The sequence below is a fragment of the Sus scrofa genome, chromosome X (assembly GCF_054392235.1).
Source record: "Sus scrofa isolate SSC_HxYL_T2T_F1_AM1 chromosome X, Sscrofa_HxYL_maternal_Yorkshire_Landrace_v2.0, whole genome shotgun sequence".
In the NCBI taxonomy this organism is placed as follows: domain Eukaryota; kingdom Metazoa; phylum Chordata; class Mammalia; order Artiodactyla; family Suidae; genus Sus; species Sus scrofa.
In genome coordinates, this window is record NC_139401.1 from 70,128,428 (window position 1) to 70,145,910 (window position 17,483).

The 17,483-nt window shown below is 41.8% G+C and overlaps 1 protein-coding gene across 2 annotated transcripts in view; it reads right to left on the reverse strand.

Moving 5' to 3' along the window:
• The window catches only part of NEXMIF (neurite extension and migration factor), a 152,495-nt gene extending 141,617 nt beyond the window's left edge, over positions 1 to 10,878 (reverse strand). For both annotated transcript variants that reach the window (XM_085008448.1, XM_003484131.5), the window contains exon 1: positions 10,303 to 10,878. The gene's annotated coding sequence lies outside the window, so the exon portion shown is untranslated. The remainder of the gene's footprint in view (positions 1 to 10,302) is intronic.
• Positions 10,879 to 17,483: the final 6,605 nt, after the last annotated feature.

The window sequence follows — 17,483 nt, forward strand, 5'->3', positions numbered from 1 at the left end:
GAGAAGGTAACAGTTATACCAGTGTACAAAGAAGCTGTATAACAGGGTCTACTGACTCTCTGGGCCTTGGACAAAAAAGTGCCAACAAGTCAACATGGAGTTCTGTGAAGGACAGAGCTCTTTCACAAATGCCACCCAACTTACTGAGCACGCTGGAAGCCTCAAGGATCAGAACACTGGTGCCACCAAGATGCCAAATAAACCCTAGATTTTACAAACCTAATGAATACCCTGTTCATAACCTACTCTTTTCTGTTAATATTTCCTCAATCAATGGTTACTTCAGTCATGGAGGTAGAGTTTGTTGCTATAAATAAACAAACTTCTTCCCAATAGTGGAGAATTTCCCTTTAACCAAATGGAGTGGTACTGGAATCTACAGCATGTCACCCTACCTCTCTCACAAGGATTGAGAGGACGAAACTTGATTAATACTATGGCATAGTTTCATTGTTTCTACTGTGTTGATAATGTCCAGTTGAGTTCCCTGAACACATATCTCTGTAACATTCGTAGTACCTCAGGTTTTGGAAATAAAATCCCAGCCACAGACTGAAAATCCAGTAACTAGGTCCTTGTCTGATTCTACTTGTACTAGATTATCTAACCCCAAACCTCAATTCTTATAGGACCAAACTCCCTTCACCATCCTCAGTCTTCCTAGAACACTGATGAAATTGTTTTATGCATGTGTTATCCAATATGGTAGCCACTAACCACATATGATAATTAAGCACTTGAAATGTGGCTGAATTCCAACCACTACCCAGAAGTAATGAGAAGCTCTGCCCTCCAAATGTCAACAAAGGCTGAGTAAGGGAACCTGAACTTCTACTTCCACCTGACAGTAACAAAGGCAGCATACTCTCTTCCCCTGCTGAAGCAGTGTCAGGAAAAGCTAACTACAATGGAAAGTTTAAATAAGATCCAGAATCTTGTAATGTACTACAAAAATGTGCAGGTTTCTGTTAAAAATCACTCATCATACCAAGAACCAGAAATATTTCAAGCTAAATGAAAAAGGCAAGCAATAGATACCAAAGCCAAGATGACAGAGATGCTAGAATTATCTGGCAAAGATTTAAAAGCAGCCATGATAAAAATGCTTAAATAATCATTTACAAACACTCTTATAACAAATGAAAAACAGCAACTACATGGAAGAACCAAGTGGAAACTTTAGAATGAAAAATATAATAACTGGAAAAATTTTAAAGCTCAATATATGGTCTTTGCAATGGAATGAAGAGGAGTTAGTAAAGAATCAGGTAATTTGATTATAAAACAACAGAAATTATCCAATCTGAACAGCAAAGAAAATTAGATGGAAAAAAATTAACAAGGCCTCAGAGTCTCTGTAGAAAGAAATACCTAACTTTCCTGTCATTAGAGGAGGCTTGGAACAATAATGTAAAGCAGGCAGGACAGAAAAGGTATTCAGAGAAATAATGCCCGAACACTTCCCAAGCTTGACAAAAGACATAAACCTACAGATTCAGGAAGCTAAGAGTATTACAAACTGGATGAACCCAAAGAAATCTATGACAAGGCACATCACAGTCAAACTTTTGAAAACTAAAGACATTTTAAAAAAAAGAACTTGAAAGCAATGAGAAAAAAATGATGCATTACCAACAGGGGAAAATAATTCAAATGATTTCTCATCAGAACCCATGGAGACCAAGAGGGAGTGGCACAACTTTTTGAAGTGCTGAAAGAAAAGAACTGTCAACTTAGAATCCTATATGCAGTGAAAATATCCTTTAGGAATGCAGGGAAAATCAAGAAATTCTCAGATAAAGGAAAACAAAAAGAATGTTGCTAATGAATCTTCACTGAAAGAATAGCTAAAGGAAGTTCTCTAAACAGAAAGAAAAATATAAAAGATGGTATCTTGAAACCTCAAGAAGGAAGGAAGAACAACAGAAAGAGTAAAATTAAGAGTAAACACAATTGAATTTGCGTCTCCTCAATTATGTTTAACAGTTGAAGCAAAAAATGTAATACTGTCTGATGTATTTCTAAATATATGTAGAGGAAATATCTAGGGCAATGATATTATAAATAAGGGAGGATAAAAGGGCTTAATGAGAAGTAACATTTATTTAAACAAGTAAAATGTTGATACTAGTAGACTGTGATAAGTTATGTACAGGCACTCTGGAAAACAGTTTTGCAGTTTCTTAAAAAACTAAACATACACTTACCATAGACCCAGTAATCACACTCTCAGGCTTTTTCCCCAGAGAAATGAAAACATGTCCACACGGAAAACTGTACCACTAACCTGTACAACTTTATTTGTTATAGCCAAAAACTGTAGACAACTAAATGTCCCCTAACAGGTAAATGGTTAAACAAACTGTGATACATTCATACCATGTAATACTGTTCAGCAGTATAAAGGAATGTACTATTTATACACAGAACAACTTGGATAGATCTCAAGGGCATTATGCTAAATGAAAAAAAGTGAACCTGAAAAGGTCACATACTCTATGACTCCATTTACATGACATTTTTGAAATGACAAAACTATAGATGTAGAAAAAAAAAAAGATTAGTGATTGCCAGAGGTTAGGGATAGTGGAAGTGAATGGGTGAGTGTGACGATAAAAAAAAAAATGAAGAGGTAGCACAAGAGAGAACTTTTGTGGTGGATGAAAGAGTATTCTATCTCAATTGTGGTAATGGTACACAAATCCACACATGATAAATGACATAGAACTAAACATACCCATTGTTCCAATATCAAGTTCATGGTTTTGGTCTTATACTAAAGCTATGTAAGATATAACTATTGGGGAAATTGGGAGAAGGGTGCTGTAGGACCTGTCTGTCCTCGCAACTGAGAAAGAAAAAAACATCTTTTTTAGGCAGGTAGGCATAGTAATGACCCTCCAAAGTAGTCCACATACCACCTCCTATAACCTGTGAATATATTAGGTTATACTGTACAACATGAATTATGGTTGCAGATGCTATTAAGTTTGCACATCAACCAACTTTGAGATGGGAGATAACCCTGTCCAAGTAGATCCAATGTAATCAGTGAGGTCTATAAAGATGGAAGAGAGAAGCAGAAGAGTAAGAGAAGGAGATGTGATGACGGAAGCAAGATTGAAGTGATGCAATGTAAGGAATCAATCCACCATTGCTGACTTTGAGGATGTAGGGGAGCCATGAATCAAGAAATGTGGGCAGAATCTAGAAGCTGGATAAGACAAAGAAACGGAGTCTCTCATACAGAAAGGAATGCAACCCTGGCCATATATTAATTTTAGCTCAGTGAGACTTATTTCAGATTTTTAACCTCTAGAATTATAAGATAATAAATTTATGTTGTTTTAAACCACTAAGTTTTTGGTAGTTTGCTAGAAAAAACTAATATAACCACCAAAAAGGAGTTAAAAACTAACCCACTCAACTGGCTTTTTGCAGAGTACATTTGATTCATTAGTCAGAAGTCAATAACTATATATTATAATCTTGAGTTAATGGTAGTGCATCATGGCTAATGCTATTTGCAATTCCACATCACCAATGATAGCAATGATAGAAATCTTGCCTCAGAATTGCAGGGAAAAAAACATGTTACTCCCTATTAAATGGGACCTGCTAAGCCAAGGCAGAAATAAGAACAGAAGCGTTTGTGCCATGGAGGCTGGAAATATTCTCTCAATTTAGCTAGAGGTAACTGTTTGCCAGGGAATTTCTTGTTCTGTTAGAAAACTGGGCATTTACACTTATTTTCTAACAGGGGGAATGTATAAATAATAGAAAAATGCATCGTGTTAGAAAAAGGGTAGGGTAAATTAATAAAAATGGTAAAAAGACCTAACCAGAAACAAAACTAATTTTCTATAAGACAGAATCAGTTTTATTCCTTTCTCTGTCCCAAGTATCCCAGTGCCTAGTACATAATAGATGCTCAATGTTTGTTGAATAAAATTAAAAATGATCATTAATGGACGCTTCCAAATTGAGAATTCTATTAGCCCTCACAGTGTGCCATACTCCAAACTGCTAAGAAAAGAAAGCAAAGAGACAGGCAGGAAACATTCATGGATAAGAACACCACATATTCCTGCTACTGCAACTCCAAGGCACAGATGTGGCATATATTGATGTTTGTAGGAGCCAAGGAGTTTGTCTTTAATATATGATTTTAGATCTCCAGGATGGCTAATGCTACAAAAGACCCATGAGTCCACTAGCACGCGTTTCCTATTTTTGTCAAGGCCATTGGCTAAGAGAAATATACAGAGATAGCGAGAGAGATGAAGAGAGAGATGAGGGGCAGTGAGCCTGAGTGAGCTTTTATGTAATGCATTTTATATACTAATAATGGACTTGTGGAGGGTGAGTGTTGAACAGACAGTTTTAAGAATCTGAAAGTTGACAAAAGGATTTGGAGAAACTAACCTGGACTTATTTTTGGTGAGAATAGTAATGTCAAGATAAGTGCTAAGTGACTCTTTTTCATAATAAAAAATGCCTAAAGGAATTCCCGCTGTCACACAGTGGGTTAATAATCTGGCTTGTCTCTGTGGCAATCCTGGTTCAATCCCCCAGCTCGGCACAGTGGGTTAAGGATCATCCACTTCAAGTTACCTTGACCACGACATCCATGGAACAGGAATTCTCGTAATAACTGGACAAAGGCTAGTGCAGAGGTTTTTAACTCACAATGTATGTGGCTGGACTTCCTGAAAATGTATGTGAATGTCATATATGTAAATGAGCACTTTTCTGAAGAGAGTATCCTTGGCATTCATAGTTTCCAAAGGGATTCATGCTGAAAAAGTTTAGGAACCGCTAAGCTAGATAGTTATGGCCCACTTTTTCTAATTTCCTATTCAGTAAAGCGCTTCTTTAGAATGTGGTCCAGTTATTTAGTAACTAAAGAGACAAGTCTCTGTTCAAGCAAATTGCTGAGATCTGGTCTCTGGGTTAATAAATCACGTGGATGCCTGGAATGAAATGGCAAACATTGGGAAGGAGGGCAGGAAGAATTTATTAGCACTATAAAATTTAGGTTACTGCAATAGGCAAGAAAGAAAAGATCATTATTGACATTTTGACTCAAACAAACAAATTCACGTGTGGATTTCACTTTCAGGGTCATCCTCTTGCCACTCCAGCAGGTTTTGGATGATCTCCCAAACCCTAGATATCAGCTGATAGGTGTGTGTTCAGGAAATGTGGACTCATTCTAACACTGGCCTAAGCAAAGCTCAATTATGAAGAGGAAGTTTAAAACCATTTGCAACAGCAGCTCTGAATGGCTTCACATTTTCTTCTTGTCTCTATTATTTCTTTTTCTATAGCAGGCCAGATTTGGCCTGTGGGCCATAGTTTCTTTTGACCCTGGCCCCAAATCAATGAAAACCAATCATAGATTCCTCAGATTGGAAGGCAGTTTAAAAAGTCATCTTGTCCATTACAGAAAAGGCAAATGGAGATATATTTAAATTTTATTCATATACCTGTATATTTGGCAAGACCACATGCAAACTATTCTGGACAGAGAAAGAATTACCTGTGTACTTCTCAAAAGAAGAATTCATACTTCAGTTGGTACCACCCTCTTTTGTCTTACAACTACCATGATCGGGATGATCTTTCTTAACCTAAATGCTTTCTGATATGCTTTGAGCTTATTACCTATTACCAGTTTTTCATGAAAATGAGAACAGCCCCTCTCCAGCACGGAGATAACATATGTGTGCATATGCACAAATGCACATTAGAGGTATGTCTTTAGACCCAGTAATCCAATTCTGCCAAGCCCAAAGCCTGAATCGTTTCTGAGATTCTCATCCTCCAGAAAGACTTCTTAGCTAGGAAAAGGATAGACTGAGCTGGTTAAGGGATTACAACATCTTCAAAATCATTATCCCTACCCCCCACCAAGTTTTACAAATATAACCATTTCCCCAAATCAAGAAGCACTGTTTGATTTAAAGGTGACTTATAGTTAGGGTGAACATAGAATTTTTTGTCAAAAATGGGACACTCGAGAGTGAAATAAGTATGATGGGACAACGAGTATAAACTAAAACATATGGCCACCCAACCTACAGTCCTCCATAGAGGAAATGCTTTAACTTTCCCCAAACAAAATGAATCTCTACACCTGTTCTCAATGAAGGATGGCTTGGCACTACTCTAGCAGTGAGGCCCACGGTATAATCTTGGTATCTAACTTCTAATCTCCCTCAGGTTAAACATCAGGAGCAACTTCTTAGGCTAGTTGTGTAATACTTAAAATGGGCTATTGAGGGAGAGAGGTGTAACTTTTTAAATAGGATTTTGAGGTGTTTGAGAAAATAGTAGATAATTGTTTATATCAAAATCACCTTACTGGATATGGATAAGATGACCTATTGAAGTACCTTTTAGAAAAATTAAAATTATGAGCCTCGTAGTTGGTCTGGAAGACGTCAATCCTTTTTCTACCAGAGAACAAGAGAGTGAAAGACATTGGATCATAGTGCTTACCTACAGCAAAAGAGGCCAAAAGAAGCACATTCCCTAGCAGAGGCCTATGAACCACAATGGGCAATGAGGGACCAGAGGGAAGAGAGACAGGGTCCTTATCCTTACCTGTAGCTGGCCCAGAAAAGGCCTTAGCATTGCTAAAAGGTAGTGTCCCCCACTTTCCTAGCTGACCCTCACCCTCCACTTTCCTAGCTGACCCCACCCCAGACCAGACTTCTCTAAGGTTGATGTGCTTACTTTTGGACAGGGCGAATGTTGTTTGAGAAAACAGGAATGTTCGCCTCTGCCTAAAATGAAGTTTTCTGGGTGAGAGGAAAGGTCTGAAGTTAAAGACAGCCCCAAGTGATGCTGGCTCGTCCAGCACCCTTTATTTTGTTTCCAAGCAGCCATGGAGAAGTGGCAAGAAGAGCCCAACCAAGTCCTTTGTGTTTAACTCTATGACACTGGGTTTGAAAAGGTACTTTCTGGTGGAGAAACTGTCAGTTAGGTAGCTAGCTGATGTGCAACTTTTCAGAGGAAGTAAAATGTAAAGAAGAAAGAAAGAAAAAAATTTAAATGTCCAAATCTGAAGTCTTTAAGATGGGAAAAGCAGGAAAGCCAGATGACCTACTCCTTAGTGTATCATTTCCCTTCTCCATCATCCACTTTGGTCCTTCTCTTCTTTCGCTTGCTACAAGCAGGAACACTTTAAACTATCTATGTGTCACCAGATAAATAAGGTTAAAGACAATATAACTTAGTCAAAGGCCAATCAGAATCTCCTTTTCTCCCTTTACAAAGGGATTTGGAGAAAAAGAAAGTATTCATTACAAACGGACTTAGGAACACAGAAATTGCAATCAATGCTTCTCTGGTTAGGCTAGCCCCTCTCCTAAGCAAATACTTCTGAGATTGGGATCTCCACCACTGATTGTGTCAGAAATCCGTGAGCCTATCTTTGTGTGTTTAAAAATCCAGCCCTTATCACTTTCCTCACCTCTCTTCTCCCACCTCATAAACACAGGCAACACTACCACATCTTTAGCTCTCGGCTCGCTGGGTAGCTTACAAGTAATTAGACAATCAATGTAAAGAAAGAAAAACAGAAGCGGGATTGAGTAAAACAGAGAGAAAGTGGCAGTATTCTGCACTTGTTTGACTTTGGCAATAGGATGTTATAGGTTTGCTTGTGTGTGTGTGTGCGTGTGTGCGTGTGCGTGTGCATGTGTGTGTGTGTGTGTGTGTTTTAAAAAGCACTAATGCATCAGATATTTATTCACTGAACAGGTTGATTTATTTAACGGACTTGACATATGTCAAATTCTACCATGTGCTTACATAATTGTTACCCATTTATCAGGGCTGTTATTTAGCCAAATATTTGTTTTAAAAGGATTTTCCTTTAAATGACTTTCTCTAGCCCACTGCACAATCAATCCATGGTTCATTTTAATTATGTTATGTTATGCTATGTTGCATTATGTTACATTAACAACAGCTATTTGGTGGACATCTCTGAAACCTAATCTTTCCAGGCCCGTTTCATCTCCACCCAAAATCTATTCCTTTTTTCCCTTGTAATAAATTTCTGGTTAAAATCACATCATAGGGAAAAATTTTAAAACATGTACAATGTCCTTTCATGTTATGCTATTTTACACTCAATGTTTGTTTTTTTTTTTTTAAAAAAGCAGTTTCTCAACATACTGTTAAAATCACAGACTGAATATTGTTAACCTAAAAAACTGGCTATGAGGACAAAAGGATATGATTTTGTGTGTGTGTGAGTATGGGCCTGTGGGGTGTGGAAGAACGGTTGGGACAGCTAGGGGAGAGGTAGGTGGATAATTAGAATAAGAGAAAGTAAATGTAATCAAATTTCAAGACTTAAATTTTGTTGAATCACCCTACCCCATCTGAACACGTGCGCATACAAAAAAAAATTTTTTTTCAATTCAAATGCATGCAATCTATCTAGGTTCTGTGGGAGGTAAAATATTGGAAGGTATTTCCAAGAAACAAAAATGTCTAATCACTAGCTGCCATGCTTGGTTTGAGTTCCTCTATTGTAAATATGCCATTTGCAAAACCAAGAGGCTTGTTTTAGCCTTTCAGGTCAAGGAGTGTGGGGACTAGGAAAGATGAGGTGTGGGGGAGAGGAAGGGAAATCCCACCATTACACAAGTAAATCTTTGACCTAGTAAGCAAATACGTTTTTGTTGTTACTGTTGGGTAAAATGTACATGTCTTCCAGAAATTAGACACTGTAATAAAAATGTACCAGCCCAAATTTAAATTGCTCACCAGACAGATGGTTAATTATATTCACAGCCACATATTTCACTGGGATAGAGTTTCAGACACTCAGCCAGTTTTATTTGATTAGCTGGTTTCCCAGTTAATATGTAAAATGACAGTTACTTAGGGCTTTTATGTTCCCTTCTAAAAATATATTTTAAATAAGTGTAAATTCTCCTCGGTCATGAGAACATCATGCTGTAAATAAAACGTTTGGTCATATGTTACCCTATGTGTAAAAGAAGTAAGGGAGGTTCATCCCAGAAAACCAAATGGTCTCTATAGTTTCAAGACCATTGAAACACCTTTTTCACCAAGAAAATATTTCAGCAACTATCAGCACACTGCTCCTCCCCCCAAAAACAACCAAGGAGATAGTCAAATCCCAGGTTAAAGTGCTTTCGATGCTTTTTAAAAACAGACCTGGGAGCCCTATACCCAAATCATGTCTTTTTAGATAAGTCTAGAAAATGGAACATTAGGAAAAGGCCACAGAGCTAAGTATACTGCTGTGCACAGAATTCAACAATATTCTGGGAGCCAAAACCCAGAAGCAAAATATGAAACCCATTTATTCCAAAATGCAACCAGAAGCTCGATGAAAATCAAGTGTGCTGGGGATGCAATTTTTTTTTTTTTTTTTTAACTTCGAAAAAGAAAATCTTGCGCGAGTTACTCGGTCCCTCATGAATCAGATAGACAGAAGCAGTCATGCTGAAACCACTGGATTCCTCAGCAGAACGTCGTCAACTCAGCCGCGCGTTTTCCACACTTTCTCTGAGCCTGGCCCAGCTCCCCGCGCGGGCTCGCGGCCTCCCCGCCCCACCCGGTGTTCGAGAGCGGAGCGGACACGTCCTGCGGGGCGCGGCAGAGCGAAGAGCGGGAAAGGGCCGCAGGCCAATTACCAATTACCCAAAGGTGACAAGCCGCGTGAGGCTCGGTAGGGCCCCCAACTTAGACTCTCCCGCGGCCGTGGTCGGGTGACGAGTGCTCAGGGGCGCTCTGCGGTCGCCAGGGGAGCCCTGCGCTCACGGGAGGCGCCGGCGCCCGAGCTTCGCACCTTTGCAGCTTTAGCCCTGATGCCGGGTCACCGCCGCCGCGTGGGTTTGCCGGCTCGTGTCGAAGCGTGCAGCGTTAGTGCCGGTTCCCCAGCAAGGATCTCCCCAGCGCCCGCCCGAAAGGAGGCGGCACTCGGCTGGTCCCCGTTGCCCAGCTCTGCGCGTGCGAGCGCAGCGGCTCTGGCCCGCTGGCTTCCCCTCCCCCCGGCGCAAGCACAGAGGCCTTTCCTAGATTGCAGTGCCTGTCAGAGCTAGCCGGGATCTCTCACCCTCGCGGCCTCAGTACCTCGTACACAGACACACACACACGCCATTCTCACATAGACGCCCTCCCTTCTGGTTTCCCTTCCTGCTCTTCTCGCTCGGCTTCCCCTAATCCGTTCCACCCCCTGCCACCGCCACCCCGCGCCAGCCGGGAAGCCGGGAGAAGGCCAGAGGGCTGGATGGCAGCGCTCCTACTCACCTCCCAGGCCGACTATCGAGGCGCACGTCGCTGGCGGGCTCAGGCAGCGGGCGCTGGAGCTAGCGCGGCCAGTCAAGGCTGGGCTGTCGCCGTCGCCGCAGCTGCTCGAGCTGCCCCCGCCGCCGCTGCTGCTACTGCTGCCGCCGCCGCCGCCGCCTCTGCCTCAGCTCCATGCGCCGGGCCCGCCAGGTGGACGCGCCTCTCTCCCTCAGGCGCCGCCGCCGCCGCGGTGCTAGACGGAGTCAGAGCTGTCAGGCTCTGGCCTTGAAACTCAGCGCCTCAGTGGCTGCCGGCTCCTCTCAGGGTCTGCTTTTCGCGTGTACCGCCGCTCGCTCGGGCCGGGGCTACCTCACCCACGGGCTGCGCGCGCGGCGCTGGAGCCCGCTCAGTGAGGTGGCTGCGGCCGTCCGCGGGAGAGAGAGAGGAGGGCGGCTGCTACTGTCGCTGCGCTGTTAAAGCTATTGCTAAATGCTGCTACTGCTGCTACTGCTGCTCCTGCTACTGCTTCTGCTGTGGCGGCGGCGGCGGCTGCTGCTGATGCTACTGGTTTTCCTTCCCGGGTTCTCCCCCTGCCTCTTCCCCACTCCTCCCCCCCCCCCCTTTCTCCACCTCCTCCTCCTCCTCCCCCTCTCCTCCCTTGCCGCTTTTCTCAGAGCCTCTGCGGGCGCTGCCTGGTCTCCTCTTTTCCCCGAGCTGCCTCTGTCCATTCAGAAAGGTGCCCAGAGTGGGACTGCCTAGGCTGCCACCATCGCTATTGCCCCTGCCATTGTTTCCTTCAACACGGCTGTTCTTGCTGAACGCGTTCCCCCCTCTACCTCCCTTCCTCACCACAGCCTTCCTTTTCCCTCTCGCGCTCTCTTCCCTCTCTACAGTTCCTTCCCAATGTGCCCCCTCCCACTTTGTCCGTCTGTCCCTCCCTCCCCTCAGGCACCCGGGAGCGCGCACTGCGCGGCCACCTGTCATAAAGGGCGCGCACCCCTTCCCCACCCCCACCCCGCCCCCCACTCGCATTCTTGCAGCCAGCCTAGTCCACTGCGCCAGTGGCGCGTTCTTCCCTGGGCAGACACGCAGCTGGACATCACTCTCCCACGCCTGCCTTTTTGGTTAGTTATATGTACCAAGAGGGCGCTCTGAAGTTTGGGGAAGAATATTCCAATGGCTTCTTCCACCAAGCATCTAACCATCCAACCTCTACCTACCCTTAACTTCAGAGTCTAGGCCCCCAGGAGGATGGGTTGTGTTGGAAGGGTTGAAGGGTCATTCCCCAGTGAAATGGAGAGGGGTGGGTGTTTTTTGGAATAAAGGAGATAAGAAGGCAACATGAATGTGCCTGGAAGGAAATGAAATGTGCCTGACTGCTGTCATAGAGAAATCCCTTAGGTGGTCATTTTCCTTCAGAATTCCTGGGAATGCAACAAACAGGGGATTTGAGAGCAATTTAGAAAGTACTATTTAGCACTCCTGCAGCCCCGAGTGTAAGTTCGGGGCCTGAGCCCTTTGAGTCACTACCACTGGCAGCCAGGGCAAGAGATGGAAAGGCTGGTGGTAGAACAGAAGGGGTAAAACTAAGCTACTTTGTATGCACTTACTCCAGCAAGCCAGTACCAAAGCACAGCTTCACTAGTTTGGCAGGGGCCAATTTCAGGTTTCATGGCTGCCACAGCTGCAGCCTCATTTTGCTGCCAAGGCCCAGGCTTTGAGACCATCACCCTCAACAGAACATCTGTGGCCTGTCTCATAACCCTCCCTCAGAAATAGCACAGGTTGGGGTGGGAGCTGTTTCCATTTCCCTGGCAAAGTATGAGACAAAAACAAACAAAAGTTCTAGATATCCCATAGCCAACAAGGTCTGGGTTGCCTTTTCAAGTTTGAAGCATTCTCCATGAGTCTTGGATCACTGAGCAGTAAAGTGTCTGGGCACAGGGGGCCCTTTTATAATTCCTCATCTTTGTGCCTTGGGTTCTGCCATTCTATCTGCTTAGAATATTCTTGTTCTTTCTCCCTCTCATTTTATATCTATGAAACTCATCCATAAATAATAGCTCATCTTCAGGCAATCGACATTTATTGAGACATTACTATGTGCCAGATGCACATTTTATTTAAGCCCCACAACAAACACAACTTTATTATTCCCGTTTTACAGCTGAGAAAAGTGAGCCACAAAGTTAGATAAATTTACATATCCAGAGAATAAAGACAATATCTTCTTTATCTGGGATCTGCCGGGCACTATGCAAATACATTTGCTTCTTTTAGGCACTGGGGTGAATGTGAGGAAAAATAAGATTTAGCCTCTGCCCTTAGAAACAAAACAAACAAAAAAGTTAAACATGTGAAATGCCACTTCTTTATTGACTGGATCTCAATGGCCACAATGGATTGCTATTTTCCTGTTGTTGGAAAGCACATCGTTTTCACCTGTATTAACCACATTCTAACCACATTAATCTATTCTTCCTTTTAAAGTTAGTTACTTTTTAGTTACCAGTTCTAATTTGTGTCAATGCCCTCCACCTAGAGACTGCCAGGAACACACCCGTAGTTGAAGTTAGATTTACTACTTGTTACAATGAGGGAGAATGCATATTATAGATGTTACAGGCTGAACTGGGCCCTCTCCCAAATTCAGGTGTTGAAGCCCTAACCCTCCAAATACCTCAGAATGTATTTGGAGTTGGATCTTTAAAGAGGTGATTAAGTTAAAATGAGGTGGCTAGGGTGAGCCCAAATCCAATCTGACTGATGCTCTTATGAGGAGAAAATTCGGACACACAAAATAGACACTAGGGGCACATGCATAAAGAGGAAAGGCCACATAAGGACACAGTAGGAAAGCAGCCATTTACAAGGCACGGAGAGAAGTCTCAGGAGAAACCAAATGTGCCAACACCTTGATCTTGGACTTCTAGCCTCCATAGAACTGTTAGAAAATAAATTATTGAAGTCACTTAGTCTGTGGTATTTTGTAATGACAGCCCTAACAGGGTGGAGACACTAGGGGACTATGAGGTGTCTTAATAAAATGGTGGCAGAAAGGACTTAGAGGATTTGGGTTCTGGTTGGGTAATTTGGGGGAGAGTCTAAGAAAGCAGGGGTTCACTTTGTATTGAATGCTATCATAAAGCAAGGGCAATTCTATGTCTAGGCATCTTAATAAATCTTATCTATAGGGAAGGCAGACTAAAGTGAGAATTAAGCTTTTGTGGTTGGCACAGTGACCTTGTTTTGGTCCATGCTTAGACAAAATTGTGAAGTGGCCTTGTTTTGTCTCACTTTATCATGTTCTCAGAGTAACCTTGTCTGATGTGGCTATTTTGTGAGATTACTTTTATGACCAACAGAAGAACAACATGGCCTACCTTTGAGTGCCAGGCCAGCTTCCAGATGTCAAGGGCTGCTCTTTTCCCCCTTTCTCGTATGTGACTACTTAACATTATTCATTAGTTGTAACTAACACAGCCTTAGGCAAGTTACTTTTCTTCTCTGTGCCTTAGTTGCCTTACCTATAATTGAGGGTAATGGAATTAAACACAGAGGAGTTTTGGGAACTAAGCTGGAGGGAAATTTATAATGTCCTTAGAAAAGGGCTTGAAACATAGGTAGCATTCATTGAATGTGGGCTGATATCCATTTCTAACTTCTCCAACAAACCATGTAGCACAAATTCCATATAGTTATAGTTGTATATTGGTACAGTCTCTCTTACTAGACTGTGAGCTTCCTGAGGACAGGGTTAATGTCTACTGCCATAGGAATAATAGCTAACTTTTATTGAGTGCTTTTAATGGATCAGGCACTGTTGTTAGCTGTAGTTACTCCAAGAAAACTTCTGAGGCCGGCCCCATTCCTACCTTTAGGCTATCCTGGGTATCCTACTCTGTATTCCCATAGTACCTGTGTTTACCTTAATCACTATACTCAGCATATGATATGAAACTGTCTGCTTATGTGTCTTCTTACCCTTCTAGATTGTTCATTTATAGATAAGAGAGCAGGTAATTTTTAGATTTACAAATAAAAAATAAAAATTGTGTGTGTATATATATAAAGTATACAATGTGATCTTTTGATATACATATACATCTTGAAATGATTACTACAATCAAGCTAATTAACAAATTCATCACCTCATATAGTTAAGGGGGTTTTTTTGTTTGTTTTTTGGTGTGGTGAGAACACATAAGATCAAATCTCTTAGCAAATTTCAAATATAGTATTATTAACTACATTTACCATGCTGTACATTAGATCTTAAGGACTTACTCATCTACATAACGGAAACTTTATACCCTTCAAACAAAATCTCCCCATTTCCCCCACACCCAGCCCCTACCAAATATCATTCTATTTTGTTTTTGAGTTTAACTTTTTTAGATTCCATATATCAGTGAGATCATTTAGTATTTGTCTTTTAGTTTCTGGCTTATTTCCCTTAGCCGTCAGGTTCATCCATGTTGCCACAAATGGCAGGATTTCCTTCTTTTATAAGGTTAAATAATATTCCATTGTGAATGTGTGTATGTGTGCCTACGTAATATTTTCTTTATCCAATCATCCATACTTAGATTGTTTCCACATCTTAGGTATTGTGAATAATACTGAAATGAACATGGATATCTTCAATATACTGATTTCACCTGAAAGAGGTACTTTTAACTTCGGTGCCCATGTCTGAGCACACTGCCTAGCACAATAGAGGCACTCAAAATAAAGGCATTGATCAGATTTTCACTATACTCTTTGTCTTGCCTGGAGCGGAACTCAGGTCAAGGCAGCTGTCTTGTCTTAGCTCACATTCCCTTTTTCCCTGGGGTTTGACTGAAAAAGTAACAAAGGATCTCTTACACAGTGTTCTCACAGTAAGGTAGATCTAAAGTAGAGAATTGCCATAAGACTTCAATGCAAGGTGCCATTTGGTAATAGTTGTCCCCTGCTATTTAACTGTCAACTCTAGCATGTCCATTGGGGCCAAGTGGAGTAACGAAGGAGTAAGAAACTAGGATTTAGAATCTTGGATTTGGACATTAATTTTGCTGTTAACAAACTGTGTGATGTTCAGCAAATCACTGAACCTCTCTGACCTTCAGTTTGTCCATGGGGGAAATGGAGAGCATGATCTCTTTATTCATTGGCTATTAGAGCTTGGTAACAAAGATTAAAGAGAGTTTACTAGACTTTCTCTTTAGGGAAAATATTTAACTCCTCCATTACTTCCATGTTACATGTCTGGATGATTCTTAGCCTCTGGAACTGGTGTTCCAAAATGACCACAGCCTTTCAGATACCAACCAAGTTCCACGGATATTGTGGTTTTCAGTCTGTTATACTCCCTAACAGTCCTGCTGTTCCCAGTGAAGTGAGCTTTAGTGCCTGGAAACTTTGGGGGCATAAGAGGTGCTGCTATCCTGGAGCTGGACCCAGAAAGTTTCTTTCCATCATGCTGAGTACAGACACAGGATGTTTTTCAGCTCAAATTTATATTCTATCTTAGCCCATTCTATTTTATCCCAGAGGGATAAAATAAGGTGAATGACAGAATAATATTATCACAGTATCATATGCATATACAAGGGAGGAAACTACCATATTATTTTTCATATAATGTACCACTACTGTGCCCAGAGACTATATAACAATCATAATAATGGCTTCTGGCTGGGACTTTATGGCACCTCTCCCTGGTGAATTCCAAAGAATGGCCCAAAGGAACTCAGGGGGTCCAGATTTGAGAGGTCAGTGAATTGAAACTAGAATGAGCTGTTCCTCTTGTTTGAGGGGCAGTACTGAGCACATTGAGGGCTCCCATTAAATATAATGGAACTGACAAATTGCCTCAATACTTATCTCCTTTGTCCTAAACAGACATCAGAAAACTACAGCTCTCTCCCTCCTGACAATAGACAGAGGGTTTTTTTTTCTTTCAGCAGCTCTAGGAGGGGCAAGGGGATCTTCATTTATGAGTTTTTCAGTTTGGTTGGGGCTCTATGTTAGGTCTCAGGAGAAGAAAATAGAGACAACTAAAGACATAGACTTTACCTCAAAGGAGCCTAAAGTCTATTAGCCTAGGGATGGAAACACAGGAGAATAATACTCTCAAGCTGTGCAGAATGAAAGCTGAGTGAGAAGCAAAAATAAGTCAGGGCCTTTTTGCCAGGAGACCAAAGGAGTTTGGGGATTCCTGGGCATGCATCAGGTATGGCCCTGGGGGAGAAGTAGGACTGTGCTAGGCAGTGAGTAGAGGAACATGAACTGAGGAAGTGCCAAGGTAGGATGGCAAGCAATGTATTTGGAAGTCAGTGACACTGTGCCTGGAGCCGGGGTTTGCTCCCAGGAGGAAGCCAAATTTGGATAGGTTGAATGGGGCCAGACTGGGGAGGCTTTGGAACTCTATGACATTTTACCCTTGAATTCTCATTCTCTACTTTATAAATGTGCACAGGAAAGGTCATGTCACATATTATGTAGGTAGCTAGGTGAGGCACTAAACCTTATGCTTCAGATGATGAACATTTGTGATTTATGGTGAGTTTTCACATACATCATGTCATTTGTTCATGAAAATCTATTGGAAAACACAGTGCCTCCAAAGAAGATATAAAGATGGCCAACAAGCACATGAAAAAGTGCTCAACATCACTGATTATCAGAGAAATGTAAATCAAAAAGGTGCCACCTCACACTAGTCAGAATGGCCATCATTAATAAGTCCACAAATAACAAATGCTGGAGAGGGTGTGGACAAAAGGGAACCCTACCACACTGTTGGTGAATGTAAATTGGTACAACCACTATGGAAAACAGTATGGAAGTACCTCAGAAAAATAATATAGAACTACCATATGACCCCGCAACCCCACTCTAGGGCATATATCTGGACAAAACTTTCCTTGAAAACGACACATGCACCCATATGTTCATTGCAGCACTATTCACAATAGCCAAGACATGGAAATAACCTAAAAGTCCATCGACAGATGATTGGAATAGGAAGATGTGGTATATATGCACAATGGAATCCTACTCAGCCATAAAAAGAATAAAATAATGTCATTTGCAGCAACACGGATGGAACTAGAGACTCATCCTGAGTGAAGTCAGTCAGAAAGAGAAAGACAAATACCATATGATATCACTTATATCTGGAATCTAATATATGGCACAAATGAACCTTTCCATAG